The 23,485-nt window shown below is 49.8% G+C and overlaps 1 protein-coding gene across 8 annotated transcripts in view; it reads left to right on the forward strand.

The window, feature by feature from the left end:
• GGNBP2 (gametogenetin binding protein 2) overlaps positions 1-23,485 on the forward strand; it is a 407,447-nt gene that overhangs the window by 79,954 nt on the left and 304,008 nt on the right. The window lies entirely within an intron of this gene.

A 23,485-nucleotide genomic window follows, 5' to 3' on the forward strand; every position in this document is an offset into this window, starting at 1 on the left:
ATCCCCCCACTTACACACACACATCCCCCCACTTACACACACACACATCCCCCCACCTTCACACACACACCCCCACCTTCACACACACACCCCCACCTTCACACACACACCCCCACCTTCACACACACACCCCCACCTTCACACACACACCCCCACCTTCACACACACCCCCACCTTCACACACACCCCCACCTTCACACACACCCCCACCTTCACACACCCCCCACCTTCACACACACCCCCCACCTTCACACACACCCCCCCACCTTCACACACACCCCCCCACCTTCACACACACCCCCCCACCTTCACACACACCCCCCCACCTTCACACACACCCCCCCACCTTCACACACACCCCCCCACCTTCACACACACACCCCCACCTTCACACACACACACCCCCACCTTCACACACACACCCCCACCTTCACACACACACCCCCACCTTCACACACACACCCCCACCTTCACACACACACCCCCACCTTCACACACACACCCCCACCTTCACACACACACCCCCACCTTCACACACACCCCCACCTTCACACACACCCCCACCTTCACACACCCCCCACCTTCACACACCCCCCACCTTCACACACCCCCCACCTTCACACACCCCCCACCTTCACACACCCCCCCCCACCTTCACACACACCCCCCCACCTTCACACACACCCCCCCACCTTCACACACACTCCCCCACCTTCACACACACACCCCCACCTTCACACACACCCCCCACCTTCACACACACCCCCCCATCTTCACACACACACCCCCACCTTCACACACACACCCCCACCTTCACACACACACCCCCACCTTCACACACACACCCCCACCTTCACACACACACCCCCACCTTCACACACACACCCCCACCTTCACACACACACCCCCACCTTCACACACACCCCCACCTTCACACACCCCCCACCTTCACACACACCCCCCCACCTTCACACACACCCCCCCACCTTCACACACACCCCCCCACCTTCACACACACCCCCCCACCTTCACACACACCCCCCCACCTTCACACACACCCCCCCACCTTCACACACACCCCCCCACCTTCACACACACCCCCCCACCTTCACACACACCCCCCCACCTTCACACACACCCCCCCACCTTCACACACACCCCCCCACCTTCACACACACCCCCCCACCTTCACACACACCCCCCCACCTTCACACACACCCCCCCACCTTCACACACACCCCCCCACCTTCACACACACCCCCCCACCTTCACACACACCCCCCCACCTTCACACACACCCCCCCACCTTCACACACACCCCCCCACCTTCACACACACCCCCCCACCTTCACACACACCCCCCCACCTTCACACACACCCCCCCACCTTCACACACACCCCCCCACCTTCACACACACCCCCCCACCTTCACACACACCCCCCCACCTTCACACACACCCCCCCACCTTCACACACACCCCCCCACCTTCACACACACCCCCCCACCTTCACACACACCCCCCCACCTTCACACACACCCCCCCACCTTCACACACACCCCCCCACCTTCACACACACCCCCCCACCTTCACACACACCCCCCCACCTTCACACACACCCCCCCACCTTCACACACACACCCCCACCTTCACACACACACCCCCACCTTCACACACACACCCCCACCTTCACACACACACCCCCACCTTCACACACACCCCCACCTTCACACACACCCCCACCTTCACACACACCCCCACCTTCACACACACCCCCACCTTCACACACACCCCCACCTTCACACACACCCCCACCTTCACACACACCCCCACCTTCACACACACCCCCACCTTCACACACACCCCCACCTTCACACACACCCCCACCTTCACACACACCCCCACCTTCACACACACCCCCACCTTCACACACACCCCCACCTTCACACACACCCCCACCTTCACACACACCCCCACCTTCACACACACCCCCACCTTCACACACACCCCCACCTTCACACACACCCCCACCTTCACACACACCCCCACCTTCACACACACCCCCACCTTCACACACACCCCCACCTTCACACACACCCCCACCTTCACACACACCCCCACCTTCACACACACCCCCACCTTCACACACACCCCCACCTTCACACACACCCCCACCTTCACACACACCCCCACCTTCACACACACCCCCACCTTCACACACACCCCCACCTTCACACACACCCCCACCTTCACACACACCCCCACCTTCACACACACCCCCACCTTCACACACACCCCCACCTTCACACACACCCCCACCTTCACACACACCCCCACCTTCACACACACCCCCACCTTCACACACACCCCCACCTTCACACACACCCCCACCTTCACACACACCCCCACCTTCACACACACCCCCACCTTCACACACACCCCCACCTTCACACACACCCCCACCTTCACACACACCCCCACCTTCACACACACCCCCACCTTCACACACACCCCCACCTTCACACACACCCCCACCTTCACACACACCCCCACCTTCACACACACCCCCACCTTCACACACACCCCCACCTTCACACACACCCCCACCTTCACACACACCCCCACCTTCACACACACCCCCACCTTCACACACACCCCCACCTTCACACACACCCACACCTTCACACACACCCACACCTTCACACACACCCACACCTTCACACACACCCACACCTTCACACACACACACCTTCACACACACACACACCTTCACACACACACACACCTTCACACACACACACACCTTCACACACACACCTTCACACACACACACACACCCCCACCTTCACACACACACACACACCCCCACCTTCACACACACACACACACCCCCACCTTCACACACACACACACACCCCCACCTTCACACACACACACACACCCCCACCTTCACACACACACACACACCCCCACCTTCACACACACACACACACCCCCACCTTCACACACACCCCCACCTTCACACACACCCCCACCTTCACACACACACCCACCTTCACACACACACCCACCTTCACACACACCCCCACCTTCACACACACACCCACACCCGCCCACTTTCCCATCCGCCCACCCACACCACCCCCCTCCCACCCACACCACCCCCCTCCCACCCACACCACCCCCCTCCCACCTACACCACCCCCCTCCCACCTACACCACCCCTCCACACACCCCCACCCCTCCACACATTCGCAGTCCAAAATGCACACAGTGCCGCATTAATGAATAACATTGTGCAGAAAAAATATAAAACACTTGATATCTCAAATGGGTTTTTCTGCCAAAATATAGCACCTAAAAAACAGTATTTAACAGCATGCGCAGCGCTAGGGTCACAGCGGCAATTTCGGCGACTCCGCCAAGGTTATAAGAACAGCCCTGGGTTGTTTTCGGGTAGGGTAACAGAGTTACTTCAAAAATTAGATGGGCCATTGTCCTATGTGGATGATATTTATTTGATGGATAATTACCTAGAGGAACACTTAAACAGAGTAAATACCATAGTTTTGGGATTTGCATCTGAGGGCTACAAATTTTACTATAAAAAATCAAAAATTGTCCACCCCAGCGTCCTGTTTTTAGGATATGGGCTTTCAAGTGAAGGAAAAAGCCTGGCAGCCAATTTTTTTGTGGAAATTGTGCGCTGCTCCAACTTTCAAGATCATTAAAAAATCATCAATCCATACTGGTATTCCTAAATTTTGGTTGAACATACATTTTGGATTAATCAGAAAGAGTAAAACCTTTCTACGACTTAATTAAACCTGATTTCTCAGCCAGAAATTGGACACAGGAACACACAGATACACTTTGTTCCTTACAAGCTGACATGATAGCTTCCAACCACTTAGACACCCATAAACGTACGCAGCCTGGTGACCCGTATAGTTGCGGGTCAATCTGGGTACACCTACCTAACATATAATGTAGGTGAAGCAATACCGATTGCATACAAATCACATTTGTACACAAATGCTGAGATGCGCTTCACATCCACAGAAAAGATTCTGTCAGCGGTACAGACTGCTGTAGTAAGAGAGCGAGCACTGGAACAGGGGAAATGAATAATAGTAGCGAATCCGGTTCCAGCCTTAGAGGCTGCGACAAAGGCAAGCGTTCCCAACGCTAAAGCCTTGCATCCGAGATGGATACAATGGACTAATTCTCTCACTGCCACAGATGGATAATACAGGTATGAGCCAAATTTGAAGACACAAGCATTCCTGCAATACGAACAAGAATATCCTCTACCAAATGAAATAATGGCTCTAGATCAGTATGGATATATTATTTACACTGACTGATCTACTCAACCGGCCATAGGGAGTAGGCAACAATATAGCGCAGCATGTGCAATCGTTAAAGGTTGCATGCGGGATGGAAAGTTCCATCCAAGTTGCACGAAAACGCAGTCTCTAGGAGACTGCACGGCATAGTTGGTAGAGGTAAAAGCACTGATAATGGCACTTGTAAATTCGGATTGAGAGTGCCCCATACTAATTGTGTGCGATTCCTTTTACTGTGTGCAGTCCTATAATGAATACTTGCAATACTAGGTTCAAAACGGGTTCAAAGATGCAAAAGGTGGCACAATTGAGCACAAAATGCTATGGGAACAGGTAGTGGAGTTGATAGCCGAACTACCAAGGTTCCTATGGGTGTGGCCCCAGCGCTCGGCTGACGCTCGAACTGTTATAAAAGATTTGCGAGTCTTCATAGAGACATACGCAATTGGCACATTACATTCTGACCAGGGCCCTGCGTTTAGCTCTCGCCCTTAAAAGGAGGCAATGGGAAGTTTGGGTGTAGCATTGCGGTACTCATCTCTGTACCATCCCGAGTGAAATTTGGTAGTGGAGGGCAAAAACCGAGACTTAAAGCAATCTTTAACAGCTAAAGTATTAGGCACGGGCGAAAGTTGGGTAAAACATCCATATGGGGTCCAGTGGGCTCTCAACATGCAAGGAAGTTCTCTGGGGGGTGGTCACTCCATATGAGGTCCTATTTGGGACAAGAATGTGGGTACCTGATCTTGATTGTGAAGGCACAGTGGGGGATGAAAAACCATTTGACATCCATGATCGTTTGGCTGTTTTACAGGATCTAAATGAATCCAGGACTAAAAGTAATGTCCACCTGAAGCAGACCGCCACTGGGAAAGTTAAATCAGTCACAACAAGACCTGTCTGGATCCCGAAAGTCTGTGATCTGGTCAGACAGAAAATAGCGGACAAAAAATAAGTTGGGCCATCCTACAGAAAACCTGTACCGGTCCTATTCATTGATGGACAAGAACTGTACTTCTACCGCCTCTTGCCGGAAAAAAGGTTTGTCTCAATTGACTTAATCAAACCACACTATGCGGCTGATACTAAGCAGTAGGCCACGTGGAGTCCGATGTAGCAGATGCCCTCCTCTCGCTACAATTCAAGAAGTTCAAACAGAAAGACTCATCATGTTTGAAGAGTCACCTGTACGGAATGAAGGAGTATGCTACAATGCTATGGGACTTGTTCCCCTTGAACCTGAAGTTCAACTTCAAAATCAAACTCAACAAAATAGCACACAAGTGTTTATTCGACCTAATACAGACGTCTACGACAACATGCCTCGACAAAAGCAGACTAAGATTTCACAAATCCTGATGCAATTCCAACAATTGTAGAACTGCTCCTGGCTACTTAATAGACTTAGATACGTTTTCTTTGGATCCAAGTGATCCAGAATCGACTCCAGAAAATAACTCAAGCAGCAAGTTAATGACTTTTTGAACTTTCTTAGAAAAACTTACCTGGTATCACCGTGGGTAGAACTATGGATAAGTACCGTGGTACTTTTCTTTCTTTTCTGGTTAGGCTTAGTAATAGTTTTTAGCGTGCTAATTAGTGACAATACCTTCGACAATGCTCTGAAGCCCAAAATGTGAACATAATTTTAAAGCCACGTCATTCATCTCATCGAGAACAAAGAGACTTGCCATCAGTGAGCATTACAGCGGTTCCTATTCCAGATGGTGGTATGTGGGTCAAGGTTAATTTCGATCTATTTGGCCGACAACTTTTAAAAATTCCACATTTATTTAAAATATCATGAAGTGATCTCATTACCTCAAGTACATTTTCCGATGATTGGGATTTTGAAACTGTTAATAACATGTCTGATTTAGTAAAATCTGCTGTCTTTTTTGATAGTGAAACGTTGGAAAGCTCGGCAGATTATGAATCAATGTATTGTTATAAACATTATGGTCACCAGTTTTTTTTTTTTAATAAATCTGCTATTCCTAGAAATGCGTTCACATGCCATCAGTGGGAACATTGTCCAACTGTCCAACACCGCCAAAAGGCAGTTCAAAAACATTTGCACATAAGTGTCCGTATTTTTCAGGGTTTAATATGTCTGACCCAGCCTCATATTATTATAAGGTTGCACCAACAGCATCACAGAAAAATATGTTGGCTAACACCAAACCGATTTACTCTGCATCCTTTATTGCCCAGTTGTCTAAACAAGGTTACGACTTATGGAAAGACACCATAGACTAAAAATCAATCTGGGGTGGGCAAGTGCAGGGGTTAGCAGTTTTATTTACAGCATGCCTCATCCATCAGCAGACCATGGTTTTAAAAGAGACAGTGCAACAGACGTCATGCCTTGGACTAGCCAAGAATAAAGACTTGAACACACCTCGGCTGCCAACACCATCACACCATGATTACTCCTCCATTTGGGCTACTTTATTTGATGCTGAACAGCCAAGGCTTCTGCGGAATGCTCCCGGGCATCGCATATCTGGTAACCGTGAGCTCCAGGGTTACTATATGTAAGTATTTCCACCGACACAGTCCAGGAGGTGCCGTTATGGCCTTCACTGAATGTTTCATACGGTTTGATATTCTGGGCAGAATGAAAGCCATGCTTTTACAGACGTCTGTGCCCTTAACCTCCGCTCGAGACTTTTAATCTCGAGATCGCAAGGTCTTCAGCTGAGATACAGGCGCTTATTCATACAAACTGCCCTTTCCATTTCAGAGAAATGGTAAATCGTATCTTTAACATGTCTGATACACCTGGCGTTGTCCACCTATATAAGACCATAGGTTCTGGACTTCTAAGCACCTTTCAGACGGTACTTGGAGTTATACCAAACTTCATACAGTCCGTATTCGGAAGCATCTTTGGAGGACTACGGCTGATCCGGTTTCTAGCAGCAGGTATCCTGTTCGTCTTCCATCTGCTACGCGATGGACGTCCCAGTCACCAAGGAGATGGAAATAGCCCTCTTGGAGCGGAAATACCGTGACTGAATGGTACAACATCTAGGCAAGCCTCGCTTGATAGAACGAAGTGCTTCTTTGATTCCTGTCATTTCGAACATTCTGGATGGACTGCCTCTTACCTGTCCTCCGATGCCCGTTTTGTGGACAAGAATGAGTGTTAGACCTTTGTTTGACACTCCAGTCATGTGCGCAACTGGACGTTAATGCTCTACTGGACCGGATAACGGCCCAGGTTCTGCAATGTCCTCCGCGTACTCCTATGTTGATTGCAACATTACTTGAGCCACGGCAGGTTGTAACTGCACCTGTTGGTATGGACACCGGCTCCTCCACTGACACCCAGGCTTTGGACGGCGCACAGGCTGCGGACAGCGTGGAACATCATCTGTGCTCAATTGACATACTCTTACAGGGGCCGTCTACTGCAGAAGCGAGCAACGAAAATGTTGCCTCTACCAGCTACAACACATAAACAATTGACTCATTTTTGGCTCGTCGTGTGCTGGACGAAATTCTACCTTTTTTAATAAACCAGCTCAATTTGGAACTCGGACATTCCTTTTCATTTATTTGGGAATAAATGGCTTTCTAATGCTCATAGTGGTTCGGACTATAACAACGGGCACATTTTAGAGCTGGGGTCTGCAAAATAATTTTCTTTTTACATTAAGGCTTTTTAGGTCTCGCCTTGCTTCAAAGGGTCCGCTCCCCCGCCTGGAATGCGCTCCCCCGCTCCCAAGCGCGCGCGCGCCACGCTCCGCCAGGTTGGTTTTTCTTGTCTCATTTCCTGCGTGGTTTGTGCTTTGCATTAACTGCAAGAGTGTGTAGTGCGCTGGCATCCCGCCCTACAGGCACCAATCATGCTCCAGGAGATAGGGTGCCTTACTACGTAAAAAAATGCATCAGTTTAAAGGGAGAGGCAAAAATGTTTTGTGGGAGGGGCTAGGAGCGCACTTAAGCTGCATGGCTTTCTTTTGTATGCATGCGCCCGAATGTAATATTTTGTTTAAGATTAGCGCGGTGCCTGCCTCACGGACACCGTGCTTATTTAAATCATGGCAGCTGCTTCCGGAGACTGCAAAATCCTCACTTCTACATGCGACCCCAGTCTGCCTTGAAGATCAGACACCCACTGGCTCCAGTCTGGCTACATTACCTCACCGTAACTTTTTTTCGGTGCTCCTCAGTCAGGGAACCCCCTCTCTCGCATGGCCTCCCACCGCAGACGTCTCCTCCCTCACAGTCCACACCACCTCCACTTCACACACTAACATTCGGAGCCTGGTATTGCGTTCACCCCTCTCTGTACTGCACGGTGCCTGCCTCACGGCCACCGCGCTAATTTAATTCATGGCAGTGGTTTCCTTTGCAGTCCCCGGATGTTCTCCTTACGACGCAGGATCCCAAAGTCTCGTGGTTGACGGATACTGGATGTCCTCCATACGACACCGGCTATTAATTGATCATTATCAGCCTTCATTTAAACTACCGGACGCCTTAAATTGTTCTCTTGCTCCACGTGGTCTAATCTCACCAGTGAGTCTTGTTATCCACCTGCGCTCGGCTGCTGCTTCTTGCTTGCTGACCATCATTATGATAGGTTCCCTTGTTTCTCTGTGCACTATAATCTGCTGAATTGTGCATGCCTCCCCCACACCCCATTTGTTCCATGACTCTTGGACCGCTTTGGAGGCCTCCCGGTTCGGTCTCATTATTACGGCTCCACCATTGGCGTTTTTATATACCCACGTGTATCCCTGTAAATTATATCACCTCCCTTGCCTAACACCGTCCCTTGCCTCCCACAGATTCGACCCTGGGCACCCCTGCTGGCAGTGCTTCCCCCCCCCCTGCCTCTACACACCAATTCCTGGGTGCATTGGCATTACCCTATATTGGAATTCACGTCCATTCAGGTACCTACCTTCTCCTTCAACTAATTTGACCCTGCCGGCTTTCCTACATTATCCTTATTCCATCCTTTCTTATTGGCCCGTGTATAGCTTGTATAAAATTGTAACCTGGTCCCGAAACTAGACCGGAACTGACTACAGCTCAAAACGTCATTGACCATCCAGCGCAACTCTATGGTTCATCAAATGGTCAACCTCCTTCAATCTTTGTAATAAATTACTCTGAATCGAGAAAGCTTTTGGGTAAATATTGCCATTATTGTTTTTCCTGCGCTGTTTTCCACTGTCTCACTTGCGCTGTTTCAAAGGCCGTGGCTTACAAAGACAAGCATTTACAATGCAATAGATCTCGCATTTACGTGAGTTTGAGCTATTCACATTGCAAATAACAATGCCTTTTATTTGCGTTTTCGTTTTTCAAACATAAATAAAAGGCATCGTCATTTACAATGCCAATAGCTTAAACACACGTAAATGCGAGACCTATTGCATTGCAAATGCTTGTTTAGAAATGTTTTGAAGTTTTTAAACATTTTTTAGCTAAAGAAATGTTTTTATATATAGGCGCAGGTAACACTGCAACCTTTCACCCATATCCTTCCCTACATTACATACATAACGGTTCATAGGGACGGACCTTTTACCTAGATATGACACTGCATTCAGAACGCGGGTTTTTCTCTGGTTCGATACTCCTAGATTATGCATGAGGCTTCTTGGAAGCACACCAGGGCTCACAGCAGGATGAACATTTCTGTATAATATCTATGTTAAAGTTCAAGCCCGACGTCCTCCTTTAGGCCAACACAGTAACACAGCAAGGTAGGACCTCTGGGGAGACCTGTGGGTGTATATACATCATGTCCTGCTTAGGCAGAAGGAGGAGACCGTGACTTCCCGGCTGACACACTGACCAGAGACGCTGAGGTTCCTGCGTGCAGACGCTCCAGCCAGCAGTGGTCTAGCATTGCTTGTGGGGTGTCCAATTCGAGACCAGGACAGGTTCCCACATTCTCTTACTTCAGGTAAATGGAGTTGACTAGACCTTAGAGGGATTCTTGGCATAACACCTGCACAAATGCTAGGTACATTTAGATACATTTAGTTAGGGAGGCATCGTAGGGGTACGTACTTTCTTATGTGTTTCATGTACATGTATATATTCATGATTTCTGCAAGATGGTAGAACTATACCCTCCCTTTACTTTTGTAGTATTGCTAATCATATAACTCTGCTACTATCTAATGGTTGTTGCAGCTCATCTATTTTTTCACTAGAATAACTGTTCAATAAATCCTTATTGAAACGCCCAGACTGTTTATTCTGTGTATCTCTGAGACAAACTAAGCGAGCACGAGTGACTGAGCGAAAAGTAGTACATTGTTTCCACGATCCTGAGGGTTAAGGTTTGTCATGTTCTGAGGTTGCCAGAAACTATTCTCTCCCCGATAAGAGGACATTCTAGTGGTACTGTGTGCTAGCTCATGCAAACAGGCTAATGTATCCGGTGGGGATGCTCGGAACCAGTCTGCCACCAAACCCTCAGTTTGTTATCCGAATGCGCAGATCCTGTATTGGGTATATAGGAACTACACGACACTGGCCTCCACATAGTATTATCCCCTGTGCTCAAATATTAAACTTCGGCCAAAAGGTAAAGGGTAGCTGCTGCCCATTGAAAATAAAATTGGGACTATAATGAAGAAAACCACCTTCCTCACCAATTCATTTTAAACTGGCAGCATGTTTGGAGAAGCTTTTCCTGGCAGCACGTAGGGCAAGCAGTTCCCAGCTTGTTGCAAAGGGGGCTAATGAGAGTTGAGAGAACAACTTTTTTTAAAAATTTGTTTTGATTAATTTACACTTTTGGACAAGGAGCAAGTCATGGACGAATATATAAATGTATTAAAATGACATACAGTATATGGAGCTAGGTAGAAAAAACAAGGAAATTAAATCCCGGAACTGAAGTGAAGAAGGGGGGAGTGAAGTGGAGAAGCTAAAAGAAAAACCGGTTTGGCAGATAACTGAAATGCTCTAGAAATTGTTCTGAATTAATACCCTATACCCGTGGTTCCCAAAGTGTGCGCCGCGGCACCCCGGTGCGCCGTAATTAGGTGCCAGGGGCGCCGCGACCACAATGCGTGCAGACAAAGGGCCACTTGTAAAAACGGCGGGATCAAACCTTGACACTGTCCCTAGAAAAAACAGCTTTTGAATGAGGTGTTGAAACGCACACCGCTTCCAAGAAGCCACAGTAGCGGGGCTGTTAGGGGCTGGGGTGAGGTAGCAGAGAGCTCTTGCAGTGGGCGCAGCCTGAAGCGCGCGCTGTTTACATACACACAGAGCCATGGCACTGCGAGTGACGTGTGAGTGAGAAGGGGCAAGCGCTGCGTGGTCTGCAGGGTGAACCAGGCGCGCAACACCCATTGGACTCAAAGGGCTTCAGCCCCCCCCCCCCCCCCCGTCGTGTGTGGCAGCCCGGGATGAGACACCTTCCCCGGCAAAAAAGCAGCCGCACCCGAGCATTTCACAGGTCTTTAAAAGACCATTTGCATGTCAATGAGGCCTCGCTGTTGTTTCACCCCTCCCAAGAGCCCCTGCAGCTCCACTCTGCCTATTGCTTAAAGTTCAGGCCCCCCCCCGAAATTTTTGCTCAGCAGAACACCCCCCCCCCCCCCCCCCCGAAATTTGACTCTAGTTGCGCCTCTGGGGTGAAGAGCCGTCAAAGTTTCTCGCTAATGAGAAAGATCAAACGTTGGCGCTGTGTTAAGCGGTTTATTTATATGCAAAAATAATGACAGAATAACTCGTACCAGCAGAAGATAATCTTATGGTCATTTTAGAGGTTGTACACAAACTGTAAGGAAACTGCATGCCTTTTCGAACCACAACCATGTCGAATACTCATGAACGGGAACCACAAATCAGAAGTTAAACAGAAAAAATATGCACTGAACAAACTTACTGGGTTATCAAATACTTTGCAAAGAAAAATCCCAGCTGCTAGAGTAGTACGTTCTTAATGGTAACATGCACAATGCATACAAAGTACACGTAGACTCGTAAAGGTAAAAAAATTGCAATAAATGGCAGACACTCAAAACAGTGACTAAAACAAAAGTTACGTTACATGAGGCAGTGGTGGCCGTTGTGCATGTATCAAAGGCAATCAAAATACAAGAGGTACCAAACGATACATTACAAAAGGAAAGGTGACATATGTGCATGTTACAAAAGAGTACAAAGTACAAGTAGAGGTATAATACTGCACTAAATGGCAGACTCAAAACACATAAACACCCTGGCAAGGGAGGGATTCCTGTGGGGTCCGGTGGGGTCCGTTCAGTGACTGTGTTGCACGGCACGCTCTCACTGACATTGCAGCTGAGGTTGTCTGTAACCAGGCTGAGGGGGAGAGGGGATTCGCCGGTTTATTTTCAGCTCCCACTTGTAGTGAGCTTGGCCCCTCATAGTGCAGACCCGGTGTGTCTAATATACACAGAGTGCAACCTCTTCACCCAAAGCCGCAGTGACCCCTGACCTCCATGTGTCCAAAGCCCACATCCCTTGGCATGCGGGGTATTTAACTAGCTCGAGCCTCAGCACTCACTCTTAGAAGAACTGGCACTTAAGTGCAGAAATGCACCTGAACAGACTGGGACATAAATTAACCCAGAAAAATGTTTTTGGGCAGCTTGTGGTGGCGCAAAGGACTGATCCTTATCCAAGATCTTTTTTTAAATGGCGAGTTACATATATAATGTCTAACAGACGTCACAGGCAGTTTAATACTACAGCGCCTGGAAGAGTAACTTGGAGCATTGTTTGTCCGCAGCAGTAAATTATGCATGTAGCTTCTCAATGACTTCCCAAACCAGATCCTCTCTAAATAGGAATGCAAGCAATCCAAGTCCGGTTCTGGCCTTGTTTGGCCTCATCACTGAGGTGCCGTTTGAGTCCTATGGCACAGCGAGTTTGGGACCCACATAGCATTCCTATCCTATTTAGGGAGACTAACAGAAAGCACAAAACCTGATTGAAGTAATACTTGAATTAATCGGTTCAGTGTTGCCATTGTCTGTGCGTCTTTGCTCCGGAGAATGCGTCTTTTGATTGTAACGTAAACATGTCCTTGGGTTACTGCGTTTGTCAGAGATTTCCTTTTGTTAGTTGCAGTTTACAGTGAGCTAATAACTGTCATAAAATAACTGGTGGCAGACTTCAAGGTATAGATTTAGAAGATATGGGTTTTCCCCCCAGACTTCGTTATTGAAATGTTGAGCAAATGGTTCACTTGTGTACAAATCTGTTCTTGTCATTAAAGAGAGCCCCAATCTGTTGTGTTACATTTGAAATTCTGAGTTTGTGCTTCTCCAGACCAAGTACTCTTCAACTATACTGCCTACCAATATGGATGACATGTGAATTCACCCCTTGTTATCCCTTGTCTTATGTAACATGTCCTATACACTGATTTGAACACCTATGTTTGATAGTCTCTGTGTAATGTGTGTGTTATGTACAGTGCTCTGACACCCTTCACTCAGGGCCGGCTCTAGGGCAGTGCGACCGGTGCCACCGCACCGGGTGCTGACTTCGCACAGGGGCGTAAATGCAACAAAGGCGCTGCCTGGCCCTGCCTAGTCCTGCTGGCCCTGCCTGCCTCAGCTGTGCCTGGCTCTCTGGCCCGGCCTCGCCCTTTTGACCCCAGCTTTTGAACTATTGTGTGGTTAAAAAAAGTTGCATGGAAACATATTTGGCTATTAATCTTGTATCGCTTCACACTTAACAAATTTTTATTAAACAGCTGTTATCTTCGTATTTTGTTACAAATATGATTATAATACCTTCATTGCATCCCAATTAATTTAAGGAAGACAACAGGAAGTACTCCCGAGGTCGGGCTTACATCCCCCACCCGCCCACCCGGAAAAAAATGGTGGGGAGCCACGGCCAACTGCCAATTAGGTCAAGGGAGCCACGGGTCAAAAAAGTTTGGGAACCACTGCCCTATACTTTAGTTTCTTGCTAGTTCAAATGAACCACATTTGATATATTTTATGACACTTTGTGAATGATGTTGGAAAGGTACGGAGATGATTAGCATCTACACATTGCTTTCAGTTTCTTCTCATGAAGGAACCAGGCTTCTCCTGTATAATGTGCTAGCCTAGTGAAAATGTATTCTTTCCCGTCACAGAAGATGAATAATCTTTTCTGACTTCTTGATTAGTATCCAGGTAGTCTTTTTTCCTAACATGGTGGTACGTCTGACAGAGTGCGAAATGGGTCTAAGATCCCTTGCAAAAGTCACCGCTTATTTCAGATGGAGACATTGCCTTGGTTCGTTTTGCCTTTATTTTATTTATATCAAGATTGTTGCAGCATGTCATCCATGAGAAAGGGTCTCTTTTAGTTTAAACTAATGTTCCTTCTTGTAGCAGGTGGTTGGCTGTTTGTTGTGCACAAAAATGTATTGTCAGAGTAGTCTGCCCTTTAATTTTATTGTTACATGGGTACTCTGGTGGCTACACATGTGTAAACGTTTCAGGAGTTCTCTTGTACCATTCTTGCCTAAACTTGGGCTGTTAGACTGTAGAATTTCCTTTGAATTTAAGGTTTCAGGTTCTTTTCCCTCATTCAGTATTTAATCATTTTTGGGAATTTAGTGCCTCCATTCATGCTCTGTCAATTAAGTGATTGTTTTTAGTACATTTCCTTCTGATTGAATAACACAAAGGATCATTGGACCTCTCCACCCATCTCTCATGTTGTCACCTTCCGTAACATGTTCAAACTCTGACTCACACTGCAGACTCTAAACTCTGTCTTATAGTCACTCTTCCGAATTCCATCACCTTTATCAATTCAGTGTTATTTAATGATCTGATTGTTTCTTACTCAAAATCCCCATTACCGATTTCAGTCCCAAGAACTAGCTCCATCACTGGTTTAAAGAAAAACAAAGGTGAGGAAATCGAAACTGTTCTTGCCTGATAGTTTTGACGCCAAGTTCTATTATCCTCGTACTCTGATTAGTGATTTCAGATTTGTGATGTTTTTGATTTTGCGCTGTGGACAAAACCACTCCTGAAACACTTAATAAAACCAAGGTCACATCATACACTGTGGTTCTCTGGTCACCTTAACCGTGTGATCATAGCTGCTGAAAGGTTATGGTACTGTAATTATTGAGCTAAGATGTCCATTTGTAGTTCTTAGTTAAGGATTTACTAAGCTGCTAATGAGCAATGCTAAAACAGTATTCTACTCTGAGCTTATTAGGTCACCTAACATAAATAACTTTTCAAAATCTTTGAGCTTACTTGACTTCTCACTTCTCTTCAACTACTAATCCACCCTGGAAGCTTTGCTTTAAGCTAGACTTCTTCATTGAAAAAATGTGGCTAAATCAAGAAAGCATATCTGATGAGCAATCCATCCACATTTATTCCCCCTTTCCCTGCTTCTGTCCCATCATCTGGTCTGATTCTCACTTGGACTGTTCATCTGAGCTCTTAACTATTGTGAAATGCAATTGTAATTCCATTTGATCATTTGCCAATCTCCTACTTTTCTTTTTTGAAAACATGTTTTATTGGTTGATTGCACAGATGTTACAGGACCCTGAATATCTGAGCCGTCAACAAAATCACATTGCAGCATATCTCTATAGCAATCTATTTGTACGCTTGCCATCCAGCAATGCCACTGAAATATATCTCGAACAATAACAACCCCTCCCCCCACCCCATCCCCTGCGTTGCACCATATCCATGGATTCCCCACCACAGCCCTAAGGCCCCACAGCCACGTTATATTGTGATAAGATGGAACCCCCTGTCTTCCTCTCTTGCCTGGTGCCCCCCTGCTCGACCAGTCTCCCTAGGTATCCCCATAATTAATCCTCTTCTTCTGCTGGTGGCTCCAGCCACAGCCCCCGGTAATCCGCCCACCTTTTCCATATTTTATAATGCTTGCGTGGACATCCTCAGGCTACAAATATGGGCTGTACCAGCCCCATACAAAAGTCTAGGCCGTTTTTCCATGCTGTGATCGATAGAGCTCTAGGCGCCCTCCACGCCCTGGCGATATCCCGCTTTGCTAGTGTAAGGCCCAGCCGTAGCATGTGCCGCTTATATATGTTGCCCCCAATGCCCTCCATGACATGTAGTAATGCAAATCGTGGCGTGCGCGGGGTCGCCCACCCTAGCACCTCGGCCAGACAGGCAATTACCCCCCTCCAGAATCGGTCCAGCGCTGGGCAGTGCCAAATAGTGTGAATAAATGTCCCCTCCTCCTGACCACACCTGAGGCAGTCCGGAGCAGCAATCAAGCCCGCTCGGAACAGTCTGGCCCGGGTAAAATAGACTCTATGCAGATATTTAAATTGTATGAGGCGCAGTCGCATCGCTATAGCCGCTTCCCTCTGGGCTACCAGGGCCTCCCTCCAGTCGTCCTCATCTAAGGCACCTTCGTCAGTTTCTCAATCTACCTGCAACTTCTGGAGCTTCATAGAGCAATGAATCACCAGGGCCTGATAGATCCTGGAGATCTTTTTGGTCTCCAGTTCCCCCATAAAAAGTCTCGCTTCTAGCGGGTTAAACTCTGGGAGAGATGTCAGACCCTCCAGGCTGGGGGACAGTGCATGCCGCAACTGCAGATATCTGTAGAACTGTGATTGGGGAATAGAGAATTCTCTCTGCACGTCCTGAAATGATTTAAGCGCCGTGTCGTTCATAACGTCTCCCAATATTGAGATGCCTATGTCATCCATCCGCGGAAACCTGTTAGCACCATCAATTCTGGGAGGCGCCCATTGTTCCAGAGGGGGGGTCTGTTCGGTAAGAACATTCCACCAGCCCATCCGACGCAGTGTTTGCCGCCAGATCAGGAAAACCACACGCGTGACCGACGGCAGGCTGCTGCGCACTGACGCCGAGTTGATATTGTGTAGTGTATTAGTTCCCATAAGTAACCTCTCCAGCGCATACGTCGGCTCCCCTCTATCCCCATACCACCACTCGTTGAGAACAAGGAGGTGCGAGGCCTGATAGTAAGATAAGACATCCGAAGACGTAAGTCCTCCGCAATACGAGGATAGGAAACACGTTCTAAGGGCCACTCGCACTTTACCCCCTTCCCACAGAAACTGCCCCAATACTGAATTCACCTGCCGGAACCATCGAGGCGGGATCGGGTATGGATAGTTTTGCAGTTGGTATAGCAGCTTAGGTAGTGCTACCATCTTAAATATTGCGGACCTGCCATATAGCGTCATTGGCATTCGAGACCAGGTTTTGAGATCCGAGCGGATCCTTTCCCACACTGGCGCCACATTGCGGCCCCAAGAAAGCTCCGGAGCCTCCGAAAGGAATACCCTCAAGTATTTCAAACCTCCCACCGCTAGCTGAATATCTTTCGCCAACGCCCGGGCACCGAGCAATCCCCCAGCATCCACAGTGTGGATTTGGAGGGATTCATATACAGTCCCGACGTCTCTCCAAAGATCTGCATGATCCGTAGGAGTCGCGGTCCCGATGCGTCCAAGTCCGTAAGGAAAAACAGGATGTCGTCTGCATATAATGCGATTCTGTCTGACACCCCCGGAGACCACTCGAAGCCCCGGACCTGCGCATCCATACGCACCCACGCAGACAGCGGCTCCATTGCCAAGGCAAACTGGTATGGGGACAGGGGGCATCCCTGCCGTGTGCCCCGTTGTATGGGAAAGACAGTAGATGTCACACCCGCACCGCCGCCGTCAAATCTGTATAGAGGAGCTGGAGATAGGAAAGGAAGCTCGGGCCCAGATTGAGTCGGCGTAGTAAGGCAAACGGGTACACCCAGCTCAAGGAATCAAAGGCCCTATCCATGTCTGCCAACAGTAATGCCGCCTTCTCCCCGGTCTGTCGAACCTCCGCCACTGCTACGTGTGCCCGCCTTATATTGTGTCTAGTGGCCCTCTTGGGCATGAATCCTGCCTGGTCAGGGTGTATGAGAGTCGATATGTGGGGCAGGAGGCGGTTGGCCAGTGCTTTGGCCAGGACTTTCGCCTCCACATTGAGGAGGGAGATAGGACGATACGAGGCCCGTTGATTCGGGGGCCGGCTGGGTTTGAGAAATACCACCACTTCCGCGTGTCTCCAGTCCGGGGGAAGCATGCCCCTCTCCCTGGCCTCGTCCACTACGGCTCGATAGTAAGGGGCCAATTGTATGTTATGGCGTTTGAAAAATTCGCTCGGAAACCCATTGGGCCTAGGCACCTTCCCTGGATTATGCTCCCCCCAAGGCCGTACTGAGCTCTTCCTCCGTCAACGGAAGCTCCAGATGATCCCGCACCTCATCCGATATCTGTTGAGGGGGTGGATCAGCCAGGGACCGCTCGATAGTGGCCGCTGGCAGACACTCCCGGGGGGCATAAAGCTCCGCGTAATAGGCAGCAAAGCTTTTGGCTATAAGGAGCTGGTCAGTGATCGGAGCTCCCGTATTATCTACTAATCCCGGAAGGGCCTCAGCGTGAAAGGCGCCCTGGCAGAGCCGGTCGATCATCTTCCCGGACTTGTCCCCCCACTGATAAATCCTACTACGTGTCGCCAGCCAAGTCTGGTGAGCTTCATCCATGAGAAGGGCTGCACATGACTGTTGGGCCTGGAGCAATTGCCAAAATCACGGGGACCTCCCCAACCGTACCCCTGATAAATAAATAGCGGCCCTGTGGGTCAATCCACTGCTGGCCGTGTACATATGGGACCCTACCATGGACCGGTATCGCTACCCCTCTGGACCCCCTCGCAAACCCCGCATGATATACCTGGTGGTACCCATATCGTTGAAAACATGGAGTCTTCGTACCCAAGAGGTGTGTTTCCTGCAGCATGAGAATATCCGCCCGAGCCCTTTTAGCCTGATGTAATATTGCCCCTCGCTTAATTTTATCTAGGGCCCCCCCTCACGTTCCAGCTTATAATTTGGAGGGTACCTGGGACTCTTGTGTCCCCCAGCTGTGCGCTAGCCATTGGGAAGGAACCTCATCTCCCTTACCCATAGAGGACTGTGGCTAGTTGTAGGACCAAAGTCAGGAGCCCCCCTGGAAAATGCGACGCGGAACCAATAACTCCCCCCAAACAAACCCCCCACCCCATACCTCAAGAACACTGAAGCATCTGTCGCGGCGGGGCAAATACCCAGCTCCCAACCGGGGAAGTGGGACTGCCCCTTCCAATGGATCCCAAACTCACAGCCCATGGTCCTCAGGCCAGATCCCGACCTGGACAAGTCCGGCGGAAAACCAGCCCACTCCTTCGTTCCCCCGACCGTTACATCTCAAGGACTATGATGAGCACATCGGGGGCTTAAGAGACCACCCCCAAGCAACAGGATACCAGAGGTCAATGTCCATGTTCCGGGCCACCCCCCACGGCAGCCCCACCAGACACCGAGCGCCTCCTGGAGCGCGACCGCCTGTCCCCCAACTGCTGCCGTCTCTTCGAATCCTTCCGGGCCACCTCTCCGGAGGAGAAGTCCGACTCCCTGCCAGACGGCGTAGACACTCGCATCCGCACAGTTTCGTCAGTCCACTTGAATACCTCCTCCGGGGTATCGAAGAAATGAGTACGGGACTGATACACCACCCGCAGGTGAGCCGGAAACAATAGGGCGTATGGTAGCTTAAGGTCTCTCAAGCGGGCCTTCGCGGCCATGAAGGACTGACGCTGCTGCTGCACCAGGCGGGTGTAATCGGAGAATACCGAGATGCGTACATTTTCATATTGCAGCGGTTCTTTAGCCCGGGCCTGTTTCAGAACAGCATCCCGGTCCAAATAGTTCAGGAATCTCGCTATCACAGGCCGCGATCGCGCCCCCGGTGACGGCTTCTGCATCAGCGCCCGGTGGGCCCGTTCTACCACGAAGCAGCGTGATAGAGCATCCGGTGGGAGCCAACTTTCCAGCCACTGTGTGAGGAAGCGGTCCATATTACCCGCCTCGCAGCCCTCCGGAAAACCCACAAATCTCAAATTGTTCCGCTGGGCCCGTCCTTCTGCATCTTCCACTCGAAGCGCCAATCCCCGCTGAATCTTTTCCATGGATGCCATTTTTTGTTTCAGCGTGGTAACATCGTCCTCTACCCCTGAGATCCGGGTCTCCGCCTCTGTGATGCGAGACACTGCATTGCGCAGATCTTGACACAGCAATGTGACATCTGACCCAACCGCCCGATCCTGGCATCTAGCATGTCTCTGGATTGGGTTATGGCCGCCATCAGGGCCGCATTGTCCGGGATAGTCTCTGACGGTCCCCCGGTCGCGCCAGCTGCCACTCCGGAGCCAGTAAATTTATCAATTGGGCCATGACGAGCAGAGCCACCGCCTTTGTCTCTTGTCATGTCCTCTCCCAGAGACCCCCCACAGGATCAGTCGCGGCAGGGCCAAACGCAGAAGCAGCTGCCCCGGACCTAAGGAATCCCCTCCAGGGGGCGGAACCCTTCGATCCCACGTAGAAAGAGATCCACAGAGTCAATCCAATCCTGCCAGCTATTGGGTGGCCTCTCTGCGCGCCATAGGCGCCTACTGACCAGGAGCTTCCAGACCAACCTCCCTCGATGTATCTGTCCACCAGGCCCAAGGCCACGATTCCCCGCTGCACCTCGGCCGATCACACCACCAATTGCACACCGCTAGGGCGTTCCGCTGAGTCCCAGGCGCTGCCCTCTGACCTGTCACGAGTATCACTCCTCCTCCCTGCTCACTTCCGCGGCCTGGTCCGGCCGCCGTGTTGTCAATCGCCACCCCGTCTAGGCCGCCACTCGCGTCCAGAAGTGGGCCCTCGTCCCCGGCCCACAGCAGGCAGCAAGCCGCGTGTGGACAGCCGCTCGCACGCAGATGAGGATCGGAGCCCCGCCAGGTATCGCCTCCGGAGACCACAACGCCAAGGGGGCCCTCACCACTGTCACTCCGGGCCGTCCCTCTACTTCTCTGGCACTCGGTCAATGGGACCCGAGGTTGTTGGCTGTGATGGCTCTCAGCGCTCCCCCCACCGCCAGTCCTCTGCGCTGCAGCGTATGATTCTAGGGCCAATCCCCTCCGTCGGGCCCTCTACAACAGCCGCCGCTCTTTTGTCACCGGGCCGGCCCCACGCAGCTCCTCACTTGGCCCCCGGTGGCGCGGTAGGCCCTGTTTATTTCTGTGTCCTGCAGGCCGCCAGCGTCGCTCCCACCACTTGCTGTCAGTCTCAGCCACTATGATTCCGCTCAGGGCCGGGCGCACCTCGATCTGCCACCGCCAGGGGCCGCCCGGATGCAGTACTCGACTCCCCGGCTTCAGCCGTGTCTCTGGGCCCGATCCGCGCGGGACTCCACCGCCGATAGCGCACTCAGGCTCCCCGGAGCTCCGTCGGGTGGCTGCTCGGGGGGGGGGGGGGCAATGCCCCTACACCCCCTTCCGACCCCATGTTTGGCCGGGGGAACCAGGATATTACCGCGGGCTGGACAGAGCTCGTCTAACTCGCGTCCGCCATTGCGGCTCGCTTAACCACGCCCCCCGATCTCCTACTTTTAATCAGCTAACTTTTTTCAAAATTAAGTTTGATTCCTCCATTCTGTCTAACTACATGCTCATTGCACTTCTTCGTCCTATGGCCAAAACATTAGATCCGCATTTAACCTCACAGCTCTGTTTGCTCTGAGGATAACAAAGGGTTTGATGGTACTCAGGCAGCCTTTTGCACTGCACCAAGGCTATACTTGCAGCAGCCATCTTTCTTAAGGTGCCTGCGGAGTCCAACAGTGTATTTGCGCTCTTCTTGGTGTATTTATGACATGACTCTGTTGATCACTTGCTAATCATAATCTATGAAACTGGCATGGGAGATCGGATGCTAGCTTGATGTACCACATTTCTTGCAAATCACTAGAGAGCACAAAGGTATCTGTGAACAGCTTTTCTCTACCCCTTCCACCATTGTGTGTAGTATACCACTGAGACCTTTAGTCTCCCAAGCTGTTTAACCTGTGTTAAGCCTTTGGCCTCCCTCATCTACGTCCGTGGTTTCCAGTTTTCACCCACACAGATGACGCTCTAATACTTTGCCATCCAAGTAGCATATCGATAGATGATTTAATGTTGTGACTGTGTTTACTGAAGGGCAGGGACTGGATGCAGAAGAACTCTTCAATCTTGGGGATATTGGAAGTGGGTAGCAATGCAGATCTCCATTCCATCCCCTCCGGTCCACTGAGCTTAATCCCTGCCCTTTTTCACACTCTGCTGTTAAGAGCTTAGGTGTAAACATTGATCAGAAATATAACTATCCACTAAAGTCTTAGGAGCTGTGCCATCTCATACTTTGTGACCTTCCTCCACTCACTTTTGAAGGCCATTCCACTCCACTAGCTGCTTTGGTTTGCTCCCATCTTGCAACACAGTACATATGGGCATGAATTAATCATTGCTGTACCTGTTGCAATGTCTACAAAATCAGTCTGCCCTATTTGTTGTCCCAGTCTTCACCAGATAGACCTTGTACCATTTCTTGCTGTTGTAGCATCAATATGTTCTCTCGCTAAACTGGGTTCCAGGACATTCTGCCTGGCAGCAAGCATCTTATGTGCTTGTTTTTGTATCCACTAGAGATGTTCATAATTTGTTTGCCAGGCTTTTTACTTTTCTTCTCAAGCACTGCTCTGGATGCCAATTACTGAGCAGTTGGTGCATTTAGTCTTTTATGAGGCTGTAATACTAGGAATACGATGCATTAGAAGTACCTGGTGGAGGTGGGTGCTGCGTGCATATATTTAAGAGCAGGGATTTCTGAAATGGCCTGCACTGTAAACAGTGGCTACACAGAAGTAAACTGGGGAGCATGTTTACTACTTTTCACATAGCAACAACATAGAAAGTACATAGGAAGCATTGGGCAACTCCCCAAGGAAGGCTATTGGTTTGGTTGAGTAAATGTACACAGACAAAGGTTAGTTGGCTTTCTGCCTCATACACTCCCAACTGAGCAACAAAAAAAGTTGGGCTGTTGGTGGTTCCCTGTCGGGGTAATGAGTGAAAAGAAGTGGATAGTCCTAAATTAAGCAATTTAGGACACAAAACTGTGGGGATCCCACAGGGAGTTCAATTAAAGCCCCTTTTTTCAAGATCATCTTAGCAGGCTGCTCAATTTGGCCTTCACCACCTAAACCCAAAACATAATCCTAATTGTTAATTAGTTTCTGGTAGA

The sequence above is a fragment of the Triturus cristatus genome, chromosome 3_2 (genome assembly GCF_964204655.1).
Source record: "Triturus cristatus chromosome 3_2, aTriCri1.1, whole genome shotgun sequence".
NCBI classification, from domain to species: domain Eukaryota; kingdom Metazoa; phylum Chordata; class Amphibia; order Caudata; family Salamandridae; genus Triturus; species Triturus cristatus.